This window comes from Vicugna pacos, chromosome 18, assembly GCF_048564905.1.
Source record: "Vicugna pacos chromosome 18, VicPac4, whole genome shotgun sequence".
Lineage (NCBI taxonomy): Eukaryota > Metazoa > Chordata > Mammalia > Artiodactyla > Camelidae > Vicugna > Vicugna pacos.
The window spans coordinates 4,465,361-4,485,426 of record NC_133004.1 but is presented as its reverse complement, the minus strand read 5'-3'; the positions used below and the strand labels follow the sequence as shown (position 1 = coordinate 4,485,426).

General features: G+C 48.9%; 1 protein-coding gene across 1 annotated transcript in view; it reads right to left on the bottom strand.

Annotated features, from left to right (window-relative positions):
* Window positions 1-19,857, bottom strand: part of LOC140686862 (uncharacterized) — a 106,709-nt gene extending 86,852 nt beyond the window's left edge. The window contains exon 1 of the mRNA XM_072942037.1: window positions 19,776-19,857. The gene's annotated coding sequence lies outside the window, so the exon portion shown is untranslated. The remainder of the gene's footprint in view (window positions 1-19,775) is intronic.
* Window positions 19,858-20,066: the final 209 nt, after the last annotated feature.

Below are 20,066 nucleotides of genomic sequence, written 5' to 3'. Positions count from 1 at the left end.
GAAATAAAAACAAAAAGCCATTCATAACGTCTTGAACTTTATGTTGCTCACAGGAGAAAATGTTTGCCAATGTGTGTGTCACATCAACATGACGACTGAGTGGGATGGGGAAGCTGATCTTCCTCATCAGTCATTTATGCTGATTTGTTAGATGCCAAAACAGTTTCCTCATTGAAATTGCTTCTAACAAGTATGGAAGAATTTAGGTTCTACCAAAAGCAGGCTGAACATTTTCCCCTGCTTTTAGGTCTCTGGACTGAATGTCCCCACAGGAAGGACATGATTATGTTTCATAGGGAAGTCTTCCTGAGAAGCAACAGGCTTTTCTAGGGCAGAACTGCAGGGCCCCCCATGGAGGGCTGGAGGAGGTCTAGAGGGGACACTGGAAAAATAGCAGGAGTGAATTCAGATACTGCTGCTCAGGTCGCCAAAGACAGCATTGCTATCTCTAAGGATATGACATTCTCCCAAATTTTCCATGAGTGAAGGAGCCTGTGAACACTAAGCAGGTTGTTAAGACACAGCAGCACATAATTTGCGTGACAACACAATTAGAGTATGATTTGATATTTGCAAAATAACTAGCCCATTGTTCTTTGAAACTGCAGCAGTAGCAATAGAAATAAAAAAGACTGAGCCGTCTTGGAGACAACAATCAATAAACAATTCTAAATCTGCAGAATTACTTGACAATATTCAAGCAATGAGCTAGATGTGTGCTGCAGATACCTCTTACTGCAGGGCTCACTCCTGCAAAGCATAGAACTAGTTTCTCAGCACACAGAGGGAACCAAGTCAAGATTCCTAATCTTTTGAGATTTACTAAATGGCTGGAAAGATCAGACAAGTACATACAGGCAAATATGATTAAATGAAATCAAATAATATCAAATGTGATTTGAGCACAGACGAAAGAGAAATTCCTTTCACCTGGGATCTAGAGAGACTTCTTCAGAAAATGTGGCTCTGGAGATGGCCAAAGACATGGGTGGAATTTTGGCAGAACAGGATGTAAGGAATTTAAAAACTTATTCTATAATTCATATAAAAATTCAAAGGATCCCAAAAATCCAAAACAACTTTGAACAAGAAAAACAATGTTGGAAGACTTGCACTATCTGATTTTCAAACTTTTTTTTTATAAAGCTACAGTAATCAGAAATTATGGTGTTGGTGTAAAACAGGAAAATAGAATAATGGAACACAATAGAATGTTCAGAACTAAACCAAGACTTATACAGACAATTGATTCTCAAAAAGGATGCTGTGGAGAAAGGATCTTTTCAGCATGTAGTGCTGGAACAATTAGATAGTGATACGCAAAAAAAAAAAATGAACTTTGATTCACACCTCACAAAATATACAAAATTTACCTCAAAATGGATGATAGATCTTAATAGGAAATCTAAAACTATAAAACAGCTAGGAGAACAAGCATAGGCTTAAGCTTTATGGCCTTGGGTTTGGCAAATTTTTCTTTGCTATGACACCAAAAGTATCATCTATTTTAAAAAGAAACTGATAGAGTGAACTTTATGAACATGAAGACTCTTCAATGCTCTTCTAAACACTGCTAAGCAAATGAAAAGACAAGCCATAGACAGAAGCTATTTGCAGATCATATATCTGATAATGGTCTCTCTTTGTATCTGATCCAGAATAAAGAGGTCTCAAAATTCAATAATAATTCAAACACCTGAATGAATGAGGCCAGAAAACACACTTCAGTAAAGATATCCAGATGGATAATAAGCATATGAAAAGATGCTGATTAAAGGTGTCATTAGTGATTAGAGAAATACTTTTAAAAACCACAGTGAGATACTAGTTCACATACATACTAGAATGAATACAGTTAGAAAGACTGACCTTACAAGGTGCTGGCAAGGAAGTAGAGCAACCAGAACTGATACACACCACGAGGAATTTGCAATAGTACAACCATTTTGGAAAAGTCTTTAACAGATTCTTTTAAAAAGGTAAACACCTATGTACCATATAATCCAGACATTCCTCATCTGGTGCTTTAGAAAGGAAAAGCATATGTCCATACAAAGACTTATAACCAAATATTCACTGCTATTTTATTTATAATAGCTCAAGTTGTAAATAACCCATGCATCCATCAAGAAGTAAATGCAGAAAGAAATGATGGTCTATACAAACACTGCTCACAATAAACTCTTCAGTAAAAACTCAGCACTAAACAATACTCTACTATAAGACAAATAAGCTATTAATACAGCAACACAGATGATTCTCAAAATAATTACACTGAATGAAAGAAGTCAGACAACATAGAGTAGATACTGCATGAATCCATTCATATAAGGATCTTGAAAATGCAAACCAATATGTTGTGATAGAAAGCAGATCAATGGTTCCCAGGGGAAGAGACGGGGAGGGAGGGAGGGACAACAAAAGTCAGGAGAGAAGCTTTGTGGGTGATGGGTATGTTCACTGTCTTGAGTGTGGTCATGGTTCCTTGGGGATATTCTTACGTCAAAACATATTAAGCTGTACACTTTAAACGTGTGAAAATTATTTTGCCAAGTATACCTCAAAGCTGTTTTAAGAAAAAAGGCACTTTAGTCCTGATCCACCTCAGCGCCTGATTGGAGTGACATGATCAGTCCCTCACACTGTCTGCCTAACGGGAAGGTAGAAAAGCTCTCACGGAAGATAACATGGATTTTTCATTTGCAATGTCTGCCATGTAATAAAGAATTTCTAGACATGCAACATGTCCAGACTATATGACAGATAACATGAGAATAAGGAGCATTAGACAAAGGATGCAAACCCCAGGTGATGTAGGCATCAGAGTTACCAATAAAGGCTATAAAATACTTTTAATATATTCAAGAAAATAAGGAAATGATGGGAGAATAGATAACAGGGTAGAGACTTTCACCAGAGAAATATACTGGAATGTATTTTTAGGAAAAATCAAACTGATACTCTAGAACTGAAGCTTTCAGCTCTGGAAACAGGTAAACAGAGCTAATTAGGATCCCTTTTAAGTAAAACTTTCAGTAATTCTGGGTAAAATATAACAACAAAGTAACACAGAGCTAACTATGGAGAGAGAAGTTCCCTGATGACAATACAAAGAGGACACTTAAAGCCCAGAGTGGTCATCTTGTGAGCTGATGCCACCGCACCCTGGAGGGAAGGGGTTTTCATCTGCACATAAATAAGGATACAATGTCCATGTAGGAAAAAGTGTCCATACCAGATGTAGAAGACTCTTCCTCTATATCTATATAGTCAGAGACAGAGATGTAAAGTGGCAGCAGAGGTCACAGTGACACAGGGCCCTGGGCCAAGGAGTGTGAGCACCTCTGCAAGCTGGGAAAGGTAGGATGACGAATCCCTCCCAAGAGCCTCGGTGTGGAACTTAGCCTTGGCCACTCGTTGGTTTTAGCCCACTGACATTGACTTTGCACTACTGCACCCTAGAACAGTGAGAAGATGAATGTGTATTGCTTTAAGCCACTGAGTCTGTGGTCCTTTGTTACAACAGCAATAGGAAAGGAACTCAGGAACCAATATGAACTTGAACCACAGGCTGCCTGCTGTGCTGGCAGGAAGTCCTTTGTCTCTGATCCTGGGGGAGTGTCCTGTCCTCTAGCAGCATCCACAAACTACCTCATGCTAACTTGGCAGTTTGCAGAGGGTTAAATCTTATCCCTGCACAGTTCTTGATATTTAGTTAATAAAAATGATGGTGTCATCATGGGTATTTTTCCATCTTTTAAATACCCTTCAGTCTTCTAATAAAGCTACTTCTAATTAAGAGACCGTGTAAATAATTTTCAATCTTCATAATAAATAACTGTGGTTTTATCTGGTTACTTAAATTATGAATAATAATGTTCACATTTGTAAAAGTTATTAAAATCAACATTGTTTAATGAAAATATCATTTCTTTTCGCATGAACATGTATTAACTACAAGAAATGTTCCATGCTTTCTTCTACGATTTACTGTTAGAGCCTTAAAGAATAATATTTTCCTCAAAAGATATTACGGCAAAGGGATTTCTTTTGGTGGAACTGTTCCGGCATCAAATCTGGTGCATGTCTCAGGCCACTGGCAACATAGAGATGATAGAAATTAGGAGGCATTATAAACACAGAATCATTTTTAAAGGAATTAAAAAAACTGGATGTGTGTAAACAAAGAATCAGGGAATATTCTGGTGAAATAAATGTATTTTTCAGCTTAAGCAAGACATGGGGTGAATAAATCTGAAATGAAAAAACCACCCAGAGATTAGCAGCGAGTCATGCATGCAGTGTGAATGATCAAAACCAAGTTGTTTCCAAACCAGTGTGCAGGCTTGATGCCTTCATGAATCAAATCTGTGTGGCACCAGGCCACCTCGAATACATGTTGATGAGGTATTTATAAGCCCTTCACCATCCCAAATCAAAGCCCACGCACGAGCCACAAGACCATCACCTACACATTTGGAAAACACACAACATGGTGAATAGCACTTTTCTTGTTCAGTAGCCGGTGGCAGCGAACTGTCAGCAGACAGAGATACAGGGACACAGAGGCACCTCCCCTCACTCAGCTGATAAACTTCCGTGCATCCCTGGGGACAGGATTGTCATAAAATGCACCATGGATTGATTCTCCTCCTAGGAAAGGAACCGTAGTGCTGTCATTAGGTTTGAGCAGGGGTGGGTGGAGGATCTCAGAAGAGTTGTTTCAGCACACCAATAGAATTCTTGGCCACCGTGACCACGAAAGACAAGTCCCCTGCCATCCCGGTAGGCACTTGGGCTCCTGACAAAAGCTGGGCTCAGTAAAGGGTTGAGTAGAAGGCACAGACCTGAGGGATGCCCCAGCAATAGGCAGGAGGTAGGGCCTGGTTTATACTGCTCTGGGTGTATCCCAGACTCATCCGAATACGAAATCAGAAATTTGCAAAACAGCAGAGCTGGGGTGGATCATCTACTCCAGACTCCTCACCTTACAGTTAAAAGGGTGGCAACCCTGACAGGCAAAGCAACGTGCTAAAGGCAGAGCGTGGAAGTGGCAGTGCCAGATGAAACGCAGCGTGCAACCCCCGTTCAAGGCCGCTGACTCTGACGACGGGGCCAAGGTTTCCAATGAGGAGAATAAGACAGTGTAAATACTTTGTTCCCCCTAAAACCCCAAATGTTTTTTAAAGGCACAAAAACTCACCTTAACTAGATCTCTTCTGAGGGGGCTCTCTTCTGCTTCTTCGTCTTTCTGTCTCCATTTCCCTCTCTCAGACACAAACACATTCAGTTTTGTGAAAGGGGACTTCCTTCCATACAAAGACAGACTTCACATCTTCAGAAAGATACCTGAGAAAGCACGTTTCTCAATTCAAGTCTTTGTGTGAGTTCTGGGCAACTGGCTTATTTTCTAGAACAATCGGTAGTTACAAAATCAGGAAATCATCTTCCACAAAGGCAGAGTTCTGGTCCGTGTTGATAAAGTTGGGGATGTCACATTTCATGAGTCTGTTCGGCTCCTCCTCTGGCCACCTGCTGCATCTGATGGCTTCCTGGAGCCGAATAACACTGTAAAGGGCTATGGTAGGGATACCAGCTTTGCCCTTGTCCAAGTGGTCCACTTCATTGATGTAGCAGTGAAAGAGGGACCTAGATTCGTCATTGCACTGCCAGAGAACACCTTGGGCAGCAGCGGTCTTCCAAAGTCTGACACAAAGCTGTTGAGTCTAAATCTCTTCTCGGGAGACTCTGCATTGCTACAAAGAAAACCAAAATAAAATATCGTTCACAGTGTAGCTCGGTGACCTGAAGAATCATAGTTTTTGCCATCTACTGAGAGTAAATCCCTGCACAGAGCATGCTGACATGCACTGGAATTGAAAGACATCACTTCTGAACACATACAATTAAACCCAAGGCAAAAGTCTAAAGTGAGGGCTCATGGACCATCCTAAAAAGACATCGTTCCCTGAGAATCCTCAATATTGGTGCCTCGCACACCAGTGTTTCTCCGTGGGACACTCAGATCTCTTCATCAGGATTCGTTAAAGTGCTTCTTAAAATGCAGAATCCTGGGGTGCACACCCTCAGAGTCTCCAGAGGTAGCGACTGGTAGTCTGTATTTTCATAGCCACCAGGATAACTAAACATGCTCAGGTTTAGCACCGCAGTCTACATCGGGTCACCTGAGCATCGACAATTCTGTCTCACGGGATGGGGGGTGCCATGTGTGTCAGGGTGCTGTCCTACCCATGTGTCTCCCCTGATTCTCAGAACTGACAGTGCTGCCCCATTGGGCACGAAATACCACCGTTTCACAATGCATACGCAGGGCGCCCGACTGGAAAACAATCAGTGATAGGAGAGGGGACAAAACTCAGCTTCCTGTTACCTTGTTTCACTTACTGTGGGACGAGTGATCAATTCAAGGGTAATAAATCAGTGAATGAGTGAATAACATGACCCGCGTTAGTCCCACGAGTGCCTGGAAGAGCAAGCCTGGGCACATTGAGAACCATAACAGCCCATCTACTTAAATGTCATCCTCCACAGATCTATGTAAAGGTTACTTCCACCCAGGCAGTGACTCCAGAAGGGCAAGAATCATGTATGAACACACTCTCAAATCCAGAACAGAACCTGACAACAATTAGGCTCTGGAGTCTGTGTTTAGCGAGTGTGGAATCTCAGTGATTCCAGCTCTTACACCTTGCCTTCCCATCCCACCACACACGATATGGCCCTTATGTCCAGTTCTCCCGGGGCTGGGGCCACGGAACCCATTTATAGGACTGGAAGAATCTGATCATTTAAACCATCCCCCAGATTATCATCAAGAGTCACCTGCATTTCAGGGATCAGTAATCCCAGAAGCTTTGCAGTTCAGGCAGCTGAGGGATTTTTATATCAGCTCTGTCTTCTACTGTGACTGCCTGGGTGACATCAGACAAGGAATTCTGAAAAGCCTGAACTTTTCCTTTCAGGAATAATCTAATTAACAAATCTCGTTGACCACTCAACAAATGTGATGTGAAGATCAATGATTTTACACAGGAGTACAACATTCACTAGGTCGTGGATTTAGAATCAGAGGAAAATCATTTTAGAAAGATTGACAGAATGTAGCTTTAATGCGAATTTAAGTATTCTTACCTTTCAGTAAATCATCTTCCCCTACTTATCACTTCACCCAAGTTTAAAAGATGTCTGAGAACAGGGATGAGTGTGCCAGCAATCTGAGACCCAATAACCTAAAATGTCACCTAGGAAAAAGAGGGGAGTAACACATTTTTAAAAAGCATGGCGAGGATGGCGGGGCCATCCCCAACCCCAGACTAAGAAGCTCTGAGTAATAGCTTTCCTGCCTGCCTGGGGCATCAGCTGATGTGAAAATCCACCCAGAAACCTCACTGTCCAGCAGCTCTTCCATAACACAGGCTACACTTTCTCAGAATTAAGAATTGCGTCCAGTAACCACTTCGCTGAAGAATAAAGACAAAGGAGAACAAGAGAGTTCTGCCCCTCCCAAGGGAGATCCCAGACCTCGGGCTGCATGCACTGCGCCCACCTCCCTGGAGAAGAATAAACTGGAGAAGGGCGTTCTGCGAAACTGCGGCAGCAAAGGTTGAGATGGGAACAAATTGACCAGCTGGCCAGGGACAGCCCCCTCCGTCGCTGCCTTGGCGGCTGCCTCAGCCCTCTCAGCCCATCCTCCCCACCTCTGGTGGCTAAGCTGTCAGGGAAATTGCTTTGCGATCTGGAGCAACAGAGGCTGCCCACAGGCCAATCTGCGGAAAAGATGGGCGCTAAACCCCCAGCTCCCGAGTGGCAGGCTCCATACCCCCGCCAACACCCCGACGCCCCCGCACCCTACCGCAACCCCGGGGAAATATGACCCGAAGAAGTGTGACCTGGGAACGAGGGGCAGCAGAGGCCGCCCCCACGTCAGGCCTGCAGAGAGATTGGAGCTTATCCTCCAGCTCTCCAGGGGCAGCCCCTGTCCTCTCCACCTCCTGATCTCACCGCGCCCACCTTCCAGGAGCAATCAGACCAGGTGTGGGGTGTCAGGCGAATCTTGCGCCAGAGAGGACGTCCCCAGGCCAGGTCAGCGGAGAGGAGAAGAAGTGGCCCCATTAGGCGGGGCAGCCGGCCGTCGCAACTGCCTCTGCCCCTTGACCGCATCGGGCCCGTCTCCCAGGAGCAAGCTGACCTGGAGACGGGCATCCGGCTTCTTGGGCAGCAGAGGACGCCCCCAGGATTGGTCGCGGGGAAAAGGAGAGCAAATTGACAGGCTCCGCGCGGCAGGTCTTCTACCCCCGCCATCGCCACCCCCGCACCTTAAAGGCACCGCCCAGGGCGCCCCTCCCCCAGCAGGCTGAGTAGGACACGTGAGTCTGGTGACCTGGGGCAGGAGAGGCCACTCCCACACCAGGCCATTGGGGAGACGGGAGCCAATCCACCAGCTCCCCAAGGCAGCCCCTACCCCCGCAGCAGCCACCACTCTTGCCCATGACCTCACAGTGGCCTTCTCTAGGGAGCAGGCTGACCTGGAGATGGACGTCCGACGAACTTGGGACAACAGGGACCGCCCCCAGGGCAAACCATGGGGGGAAGTGGGAGCAAATGGACAAGTTCCATGGGAAAACCTGCCGCTGCTGCCACCACCCCCAAAGTACCAAGTCCAACTCCCGGGGTCAGGCCGACTAGGATACACGCGTCTCGTAACACAGGGCAACAGCGACCGCCCCCAGGACAAGACGCGGGGAAGATGGGAGCAAATGGGCCGCTCCCCCGCTGCAGGACCCCGACCACCGCCACCCCTGCACCCTGACTACCCTGCCTCCCGCCCCCAGCAGGCAAAGTGGGACAGGGGTGTCCCGGGACCTGGAGCAGCAGAGGCCGCCTTCAGGCCACGCGGTGCAGACATGGAGCTAATCCACAATCTCCTCCGGGGCAGCCTCCCTATGCCTGCAGCCACCACCTTACCAGCCCCCTGACCGCACCGCACCCATCTCCCAGGAGCAAGCTCACCTGGAGTCGGACCTCAGGCAAATCTCCGGCGGCAGACGTCGCCCCCAAGCCAGGCCGTGGGGGAGAGAAGAAATGGAGCAACTCCCTGGAACACATCCCCTGCCCCTGCCGCCTCCGCCGCCGCCTCCCAGGAGCAAGCTCATCTGGAGACCCGCGTCCCACCTCTAGGGCAGCAGAAGCCGCCCCTGGCTCCGCCTCTGGGGAGAGCGGAGCGAATTGATCGGCTCCCCCGCGGCAGCCTCCCTCCCCCCGTGGGTCCCGCACCTTAACGGCCCCGCCCCCACTCCGCACTCAGCAAGCTGAGTGGGACAGGAGTGTCCGGCGACCTGGGGAAGAAGAGGCCGCTCCCAGGCCCAGCAGCCGGGACAAGGCAGCTATTCCACCCGTTCGCCAGGGGTAGGCCCGCTCCGCCCCTCTGCCGCTGCCACCGCCCTCTGACCTAACCGCCCCACCTCCCAGGAGCAAGCTTACCTGGAGTGCAACATCTGGCGAATCTCCGGCGGCCAAGCCCCACCCCAGGCCAGGCTGCAGGGAAGAGAAGAAATCGATCGGCTTGCCCAGGCAGCCTCCCAACCGCCACCGCCGCCGCCGCCGCCCAAAAGCATTGCAATAGCCTACCGGGGTCAGGCTGACTGCAAGGATGTGCACTTGCCTTCTTATCCTGGCCAGGTCCCTGAGCACCTCCCTGCATCCCTACACTCCCTGCACCTCTGCACCCCTGCTACTCTCTGCAATTCTGCATCCCTCCACCCCCACATCCCCTGAAATGCCTGCGCCCTCCACAGCCCCTGCACCCCTGTCACCAGTTACACTTTTGCGCTGCTTACACTCCTGCACCCCTGCATGTCCCACACACCACCTCTTGGGCCTTTGGCAGAGTCTCTGCTGTTAGACCAATGCACAGTGACTCACTCTTTGCCAGTATATGATGCATCAGTGGACGTCAGGGTTTGCCTGCAGGAAGGTACATGTTCCCGGTCACTAGCCTGGGCCACTAGGGTGATCTCTGTGAGGTCACCCAGGACGGGTTCAGAGATGCTGTTCTCTGGGAAGAGAGGAGTTGAAACCGGTCTTGAGGGCAGAGCTGTGCTCACCAGGCCGTCCACGCTTCATGTTTTACACAGGGCTTCGGAGAAGTGAAATGGATCCGGCCAAGTAATACCGGCCTGCTGTGAGCCCACCTCAGTCCTGGGCTCTGAGTCAGACCGACTGGCTCCCTCAATCAGGGCCCAGTTTGGGCACCTGAATGGTCCCTTTGAGGCATCCCAACAGTTCTCAGGATGAAGTCTGGCTGCTTCCACCCCATGGCCCTCCCTCCTACTGTGCTGGCCTCAGGAAGGTTCCTTATATGGGGAAGAAGGCAGCCCACACCCTACCCCACCCCTCACCTTTCTCTAACCCAGGCTGGTGCTCTCTCTGCCCCTCAGAGTCTGGGAAGCCATCCCTCTTCAGTTATGTCCCTTCTGAGATGGACTTGCTTCCACTCAATTCTAGGCGAGGATGCACCATGGAATGCACTGGGTAAGAGAACCAAAATAAATAATTTCTTCTGTGAGGTTGTCTGTTTATCTACTGGGGCTGGGCTGTGTGTAGTTTGCTACAGCTATTGGTGTGAGAGGCTAAAACAGCCTGTGTGTCCTTGTTTTCATCTCCCCGCTGTCTTTGGGTTTTCCCTAGACACTCCTGAGACATTTACTTCTGTTAGTATTATTCCTGTTATTACACACGGGCCCTACTGACATGGAGGTAAGGTGTTGGGGGAGCGGGACAGAGCAGGGCATCTGCAGTCCTGTGATTAGTTCTCATTGAGCCTGTGCCCTGAGCTGTGACCTCCACAAGTGTGTCTCTTTCCCCCCACCCCAATTTGGGTGACACAGAAGGGATTTCCCTTCTCCCAGGTTGGTTAGGCTCTGGTAAAATAATTTCTCATTAAAAAAACAAACAAAAAACAACTTCCCCCAATGAAACAGAATGTTCTGGGTGTATTTCAATACAGTTATTTTCTCCTCTCCAGGCAGGAAGCATGAGGAGTTATCCTCTGACCTTCATTCTGAGAACAGGACACGGTCCTGGATGTAAAATACATGAAAAAGAGCATGGGGCCCCTCTGACTGGCCCCCTGGACTTGTCACACTCTGATTTCCCCACACTGAGCCTCCTGCTGGCCTCAGGGACCTGTTAAATCTGCCTGCCCCCGGGGTTCTTACAAAAGCAGGTTCTGCCTTGGGAGCTGTGACTCTCCAAGCCTGCCCGCTGTTCCCTTTGCAAACTCTCTGAGTTGGGAGCAGCTTTCCCTCTCAGTCTTCTGGGATCTAAGAAGAGCAGTGGGTTTGCAGCTCCCTCAGATCTGGTGTTATTTTCAGGACAGGAGGAAGAACTTCTGAGCTCCACACGAGCTGGACCAGAGGCTGGAATCCTCCCTTCCTCTGCCACCGTGCAATCAGTGGCTGTGGTTCTAGCCGAGTTTCTGAAGATGTGGACTTAAACACACATATCCCAGCCCTCACAGGAGCACACAGTCCCATAAATCCCCCTAGTTTCCACTGGTAACTATGGAGCCGATGGGGACACGGGTTTCGGGACCACAGAGGCCTGACTGCACGACTTGCTCCGTGGCCTATTTACGTGATTGCTCCGGGCCTTGTCTGAAGTGGCTTGTTTACCACACCTGGTACGTGGGAAACACAAAATAAGTACTAGAACCTTCACTTTTTCTCCCTCCAGGGCCTTCAAACGTAGAAAGTAATAAGTGAACTCAGACAGCCTAGTCACCACAATGAGGTCCGTCCAGCCTGGCTCTCCTGAGTGATGGGCACTGACTTGCACCTTAACTCGGAACAGTAGGGGAACTGCCTTCCTCTAACTGGGCCTCTCCCCACACCAGGCACGCCCGCAGCTCAGACGGGGCCAGCTCCCCAACTGAGGTGTGTGCTGGTGGCTTCAGTGTGACCTGGCCCTGCCGGGACATGAACCTGCAGTGAGTGAGGTGGAGGGTCGGGTGGAGGGGGGTCCCTTCTGGGGTGGCAGGGGGCCCGGTAGCACCCCTCCCAGCCTGGTGCCTGGGGCTCCCTAACACCTCCTACAGCTCCTGGGTTGGCTCCGGTCCTGGCCACTCCACACACCCTCCCAGTATCTTTTCATTATGTCCCTTTTCTGCTTTTATCAGCGAGAAGTGGCTTCTGTTGCTTGTTCAGTGAAACAGTACATCGGGAAACCAGACTACTTCTAACATCAGTAAAATACCAACCTCGGTCAGCTCGCCGGGCAGACCGTGCAGCACAAAGGCCTGAACAGGGCTGTGCGAACGGCTAACGTGAAGGGTCCTCAGCATCTGTCTTCAGAGATACAGAAGCTGATGGTTCAGGTAAAACCTCAGGGTGGGATTGAGGAATCCAAAGCTGGTTGGTTTCAAAGGCTAACTGGTCAGACCAGACCCCTGAGCTGTGGTCAGAAGCCTGGCTCAACGTCACGCAGACTCAGCGCCCTAAGTGCCGGGTGGGGCTGGTGCTGTTCCCTTTGCAGGCTCTCATTGGGGATTCACTGTAGCCCCTTAAATACAGCAGAAATTCCAGCCCCATTAGCCCCCACCCTGAGTGTTCCATGACACAAATCCCGGGAGTGTTTAATTTTCATCTTTGTTTAGGAGGATGAAGGTGGTTCAAGAGAAGACATAAATTCACACTTAGTGACACAAGGTCACAGCCAGTACTTCCTCCACGGAGAGCTATGTGCTCCCACAGTGGTGGCTGGGGGCTGGGCAGAGACCCTCTGCTGGTCCCAGAAGGACTCGCTCATCTGGCCACAACTCATGGGTTGGACAGCAGATCCAGAGGGTGACAGAGCATCTTTCCTGGGAATTTGGAACTGACACATAGAAATCAAGTTCACTCATCTGGAGTTTGGCGGAGGGGAGGGGCGGTGGTTGGAAATCAAATGAAACCAGAGCATGAGAGAAACTTAGAAGTGAAAGAGCGAGAGACAGAGAGACTGAGCTTGTGAGAGCAAATAGTCAGAAAGAAGGCAAACAATCAGGGGACAGAAGAATTCCAGCTCCTGACTGTGTAGTCTGTCCCAGCCCATCAATGACCCCGCGAGATGTTTAATAACATTCCAGTTTTGCAGATTAGGAAACAGGCTGAAAGAGGTGGGGGCTGGGTTTGGGTGCACAGTTAATTCAATTGCCACTGGACCCCACACTTCCCATTGCCTGAAGGCACCCTAATCCTAACTGGGACCCCTGTGGTCCCCTGACAGCCCAGCACCCTGATCAAAGGGACCCTGCGGGAGTGGGAACCCCTCTTGAGTGTGGAGAGTTCCCTGCCCCGAGATGCCATGCATCAGCAAGCTCCCGCTCACCCCAGGTTAACATCAGCCCAGCTGTACAGTCTCCCAACCCGCTTCCCTCCCTGCCAGGCACCCCCATCCTTACCACCGAGTGTACTGCAGGAATTCAGGCACAGGGATGCCCAAATCAACACGAGCCCATCGGCTATAGAAAAAGCAGACTCCCAGGCCCACCTGGGTTGCGAGGGGACAGAAGGTGTCCTCAACTTTCATGTGTCTAAGACAATCTTCTTCAGCTGGAGGTTCTAGAGAAAAATAAAAGGTCCAAAACATAGTTCGGTGAGGAATTCCTCCAAGGACCTGACTCCAGTGTCTACAACCATGTGTACCTACCCCCGGAATTGGGGTGAAGGTGGATTATTGATCAGCACAACCCCTGGTGGCCCAGCTCCTTGGCTTGGCTGCCCAGAGGGGGCTGGGGGAATGGGTAAGGCCAGGGCACTCAGGAAAAGCACAGAGGACCTGAGCTCTCCCTTCTGCACTCGTAAACCCTTCCCCAAATCTCAAGGCATTGGACAGAGATCCGCCACAATAATGAGATGCTCCCATCTCTTCACTCACTCCTGTCGGTTCACTTACATGCTGAGCATCCACTGGGTCCCAGGACAAGACACATAGGATGGCTGATGGGACAGGCTTGGTCCTTCCCCCTGGAACCTGTTCAATCTGATCAAAGAATGATCACTCATAAAGAGTTTCTCAAAATTATACAGAGACCAAAGACCAACTGCAGAGTGAACCAAATTTAAAAGTATATATGAAGATCCCCCAGTCTCCCCGCCTAAGGTTAACAGCATCAAGCAAAAAATTCTTGCCTTTAATCACCAGGGAAGTTGTCACCCCCTCTCAGGTGGAAAGGAGAGTTATTCTTTGAGCACGTCACAGAAGTGCTCCATCAGATTGGACCAGGGCATCTACATTCATTCAGCAAATGTGTATAAGCTCCTACTACATACGGGAATCTCCTAACTAGACCGTTCCCAAGGCTCTCGGGCTTTATCAGTCAACAAAATAGACATGACTCCCCATCACTGGGGGCTCAGAATTTTAGCAGAGGAAACAGGCAGCATGTTGGGGTAGCAAGAGTTTGGAAAAATTTTTAAAAAAGAGTGATATGAGCAAACTCGGGTGATGGCGGTGGGGTGGGAGGCAGGCAGGAGAGAATAAGGCAATCCTGGCAGATCTCACGGAGTAATGAACTTGAAGCAGAATAGATCCGGAGGAAGAAGGAAGAGCCGGAGCCAGAGGCCCCCAGAGTGAGGGGGAGAGTGTGGGCAGAGAGGCAGAGCACGCCGGGTCCTGAGGCCTTTGTGACGACTTTGGCTCCTAATGACATGGTGACCCGTTTAGTGAGTTTTGAGGGGAGGGGTGATGTAGTCCAACTTATGCTTTTGTGTTTGTGTTTTTTGGGGGGAAGTAATTTATTTATTTTAATGAATGTGCTGGTGATTGAACCCAGGATCTCAAGCATGCTAAGCATGCGCCCTACCACTGAGCAACACCCACCACCCCCAATGTATGTTTTTACAGGCTCCCTCTGACTCTGTGTGGATGAGAGATTGCAGGAAAGCAAAGATGGAAACAGAAGGCTATTGGTATCCAGGAAAGGCTGAAGGTGGCTCTTAGGAGGGCGGGGAGCAGAGAGCAGGTATTTAATTAAGACAGAATATCCAGAATTTTCTAACAAGCTGGATTTGCTGTCTGTGAGTGTAAAAGAAAGAGAGAGAAAGGACATGGTTCCAACATCTGGGCCTGGACAATGGGAGGGATGTCCTCTCCGGATGGGAAAGGGGATGGGAAAAGGTGGGGCTGAGCAGGTGGAAAGGGGCTGGTATCAGCTCAGTTCTTCAATGTCATGGTTGAGGGGTGTGTTACATATTGCCACAGAAGTGCCTAATAGGTAGAGGAATCTGTTTTCTTTTTCTTTTTAACATTTAAAAATATAATTAAACATATTAATTGTATTATGTGAATGATTTGGAAATTTTGTTTCATGCCAAGTTATATGTTATATATAGCCAAATGGAGCATATATCAAAAAGGGGAGAAATGAGGGCTTTCACATAAACTGACTGTCCGTAACGTAGGTAAAATTTCAATAAAACCAGTCTTCAGGGCAAAAACCTCATCTCGGTGTTACATAAAAATAAATGAAAAACGACTATGTTGATGTACCATTATTTCATGTTACATAATAGCCCCAAACTAACAGTGTTTAACTATGAGGCTTTTAGAAACACTATTCGCTTTATTCACATAAATACAGAAGTGCAAAAATGTTCTAAGGTAGAATTAGCATCTTAGTGGAAATAATACATATTTGAGCATTTTACATGATATATATGTACTGATTCAAAATTTGGAAAAGTAATTTCATAGTAGAACATATGTATGAATGTGAAAGCAAGATGAATGAAAGGAAAAGAATGTGATGTGAGTCTCAGGGATAAAGGCTCAGATGGAAAGGGGAAATCAGGGAATTTTGGAGAAATCGAGAAATTGATGGCATGCCAATTTCCAAGGCTGGGTTGCTTCCACCAAAGGAATAGCAGAGAGAGAGAGGAGAGGCCCAGGAACCCACCCTGGGGAACACCCACAGTATATGTTTGGAAAAAACAGGAGACATTGGCAAAGGACCAGCCAGCAGGCCAAAAGCAGAAACAGACAGAGAGATGGGCTGGGGGTTGAGTGAAGCAGGAACACGGGGTAGGAGGGATGGAAGAGCTGGGTCAAATGCTGCCGAGGGGCCAAGCATGATGAGGAGTCAAAATTGACCACTATATTTAGCAACATGGGGTCACTGATGGCCTTGACAGGGCAGTTTCCATAGAGCGAGGGATCAGGCGAAAAGCCACAATGGGTGTAAAAGGGGATGGCTCAAGAGAAGATGCAGACAGTGAGTTTAAACAACTCCTTAAAGATTTGCTGCAAAGACACAGGGTGGCAATTGGTGGGGGTGAATTAGGGTCAAGGAGTGCTGTTGGTTTAAGAGGATGGACGTTTATATACTGATGGTGCCAACTAGCAGGAGAACAAAATAGATGAGGCAGTGAAAGAGAGGATGGTTTTGGGAGTGACAACCCAGAGAAGATGGGAGGGATGGGGCCTCGGGGACTTTTGGAGGAACTGGCTTTCGATGCCACTTTTAATAAGCGGTGGGGCACCGAGAGTGAGGTCACAGACATCAGAAGGCGAGCGGATGTGCTGGGAGTTGCTTGTGAAATTTCTCTTCTGTTGGCTTGTTTGCTTGTTCAAAGTAGAAAACTAACCTTACCAGCTGAGGAACAAGGAGGAAGAAAGAGTTACTGGAGCCATGAGCAGAAGATAAGAAAGAGCCTTCCAGGGAGAATGGGACAGTAAAAAGGGCAGGGGGAGGCGGGGGAGTGCGCTCCCAGAAAGTTACATTTTCTCTTTGACGTCCCCAAATGTGTGACGTGTTATTACCCTTCCTGCTGTCTACAAAATAAAAATTAATTATGGTTCAGAGGAAATGCTATTTCATTCTAAGAGGCTGCCTGTTTCTCAGGAATGGTCATCTTAAACTGCAAATATTACAAACAATGTTGAAAAGATGAACCTGTGTACCTAAAATCCCCTATTTTCTATTAATCTGTTTACTACTTAGTTCCCCTATCAATAACACATAACAAATACTGCCATGATGGAGGTACATCGATGCTTAAAAGGAAATGAGATCTGTATCCTTTTGCTAAATTCCATGGCTTCCTTAATATGCAGTTCCACTTGGAATTTAGGAATGTCTGGTATAAGAAGTGAGAAACAGTTTGAGAAAATCCCGACTCAGAATTATACATCACAACCACATCTCACAAGTATATACAGCCGTAAAAAAGTTTAAAAGCAAAACTCCGTAACTACTCTTAAAGACCTTTGCAAACCTGGGCCTGCCAAGATGTTTCCAAACTGGAAAGGAACTCCAATCTCTTGCCTGGTACCGGACCAGAGGCTGGCCAGCCTTTTCTGTAAAAGCGAGAGAGTTAATATTATCAGTTTTGCAGATCATTTTGTTGTAACCATGCAGGTAGGCAATAAGAAAGCTAAGAGCACTGGGAGATAGGAAACAAACGGGCATGCCCACACTCTCCCTTCCACTCAGGGCAGCTTCTCTGTGGTGGGGAGCTTTGCCACAATCACTCGCTTCTTTTTTCCATTGGTTTCTTTGTTTCCACCTTACTGCTCGAGCTCAGAACTTCAGGTGGGCCTGGTCCTTCAGCATCCATGCAGAGAAGGCTGAGCGGGGTTGGGAACCCCACCTGATGGAGAAGAGAGATTACTGGGAGGGACATTGTGGAGGCCACCATGACACGAGACAATCACACCTTCCGGGGTGAAAGGGAACAAAGACAAGGGAAGGACACAGTAGTGGGACCCCTAGGTCGCCTGCCAGGCTTGTTCTCCCTCCACGGCAACCATGGGGGCCTGGGGGGTGTTGGGCTTCAGCTACGGTGATTAGGATGAAGGGACTCAATATAAAGGACCCTCCAACTCCTCACTAGGTTCCAAACGCAGCCCCTCTAATTCCACCCTCTGAGTTTCTGGAACTCTGCTGGAAGAATACATGAGCAGGCCAGAACCAGAGCCCAAGCCAAACATGACAGGGGCTCGTGGGGCTGTAACCCCATGCTCAGTGGTCGGGGACTCCTTGCAAATCTGCAGAAATCCCTGTTCCACCTCATTCCTGGGAGAAACCCCAGATCTCCTCCTGCTCTGTCTGTTCTTCTCTTGAGGCTATTGTCCTGGAGGGATGCTGAGTCCTTGAACCTGGTCCTCCAAACGTACATAAGCAGCCTGTTCAATAAAACAAATTATGCACTTTTTCACATTTGCCAGTTTTTTGATTCCAGAAAGGCTGTGGGACTCATTCTCACAGTCTCCTGTGCCCCCACCACATGGTGGCGCTCTGCTCATGTAAACACGATTTCCCACAACTGCACCCTGCCTCCCAGCTTGTCAGAGGGGTGTGTCCCACAAAGACACAGGTGTTTGTGAGGATCCTGTCCCCCAGCAGAAAGCCTGCTCCTGGAGCCACGGTCAGGGATCTGGCCTCCTAAGCCGCTCAGCTCTAATTCAAAGCCTAAAGTGGGGGCCCCGAACATTGCTGAATGACTTTCTGAATCACCTGGACTGGAGGGGACTGATTTTCTTTCCAGGAATGGAGGTAGAGCAGCCTCCATTTTCAGGGCTGACCTTGACGATGGATCTAGTTCCCCCGAGTGCACCGCAGGAAGGAGTGGCCCTTCCATCCCACAGGTTGGAGACCCAACCCAAGGGAGTACTGAAGCAGTGCATTGCTGCCAGGTCCAGCATCCCTGCAGAGTGGCCTCTGCCCTTGAATGACCCCCTTCCCATGGCCTTTCTTGCCCGGACACCACCACACCCCAGGCTGTGCCAGAGCTCTGGGGCTCTGCGTGTCCAGGGCATACAGGTGGCACCTGAGCCAGGTGTCCCCTAGGCCTCAAGGGAGAGAGGTCTGCTTCTGCATCAGGGGAAGGTGACCCCACAAGGCTGGCAGGACACTCTCAATATGGACCTCCAGGAGCCCTGGGAGCAGTTTCCCTGCAGGTGTTAAGAGCCATCATCAGGAGGGCAGGGCCCTCTTTGTGCAGACCATCCAGCAGTGCTGGGCCCACGTGCTGACCTCAGAAATCTACATGCCCCCAGGATACCCCAGGCAACCTCACAATTTCGTCACTTGATGACCTGGGTACCACGAGCTCCTTGGCCATCCCATGAGGGTGGTCCTTGCAGGCATGGTCTCCAGGTTCTCCTGTTGAGAAATCCCCCTGGGTTTCTGTGGTCACAGAGCAGACACCAGAAGATTCTAATCCTGCAGTGACCCCCACAGCAGTCAGCTCCCCTGTGCATGTCCAGGGACAAATGACAGCAATTTATTGCCAGGTACCGTGATGAACAAGGGGGTGGGATTCCATACTAAGTTCAGGATCCTGGTAACTCACTCTGCACCCCAAAAAGCTTCCATGAGAAATGTGTGTATTGGGATGTCTGTGCCCCTAGAAGAGCTGTTCCTGAGGGTTCCTGGGACCCTCCAGCCCCTCTCAAGGTTCTCAGATCCTGGGTCTAAATTTCTATCTGCCTCTTTTGGTGTACGGCCACCTGTGTCTCGTGGTCATGGGTCACTTTATTGCATGACTTGGCATGTTCTTAGTGCTCGTCCTCCACCCCTGCACTAGACTCCCAAGATGTTCCCACTGACCCTTGGCTCCCTGGGTGGCTCAGGGGGCCCTAAGTCTGCACCCTTCACTCTCCTCCTCTACCCCCACCTCTGGGGCCACCCCTAGGTGGACTTGGAGGTGTTTGTAAATGAGTCTTACACAAGGACATGTCTGGACAAAACAGGACCCCACCCCCGGAAAACTCACCTGCTCCCTTCTCAGAAGAGGACCCCACAGCCCCACATTGCCTCCCAGGGGTCTACTCAGGACACAGTCCCCCAGTTCTGGGCAAGGTGTCTCCCTGGAATCCTTGATTCCAGGAAGAGTCTCTCTGTCCTTCTTCAGAGTTTAGAGGTGTTCCCATGTCCCTGACCACCAAGATGCCCAGCACAGTCCCTTCAGTGACCTGGAGAGACAAGGAACTTATGTGGCCACAGGTCTCACAGGACACACCTGCTGGGACCCCAGGCTAAAGGGCTGTCCTTCTGCCTTCTCAGG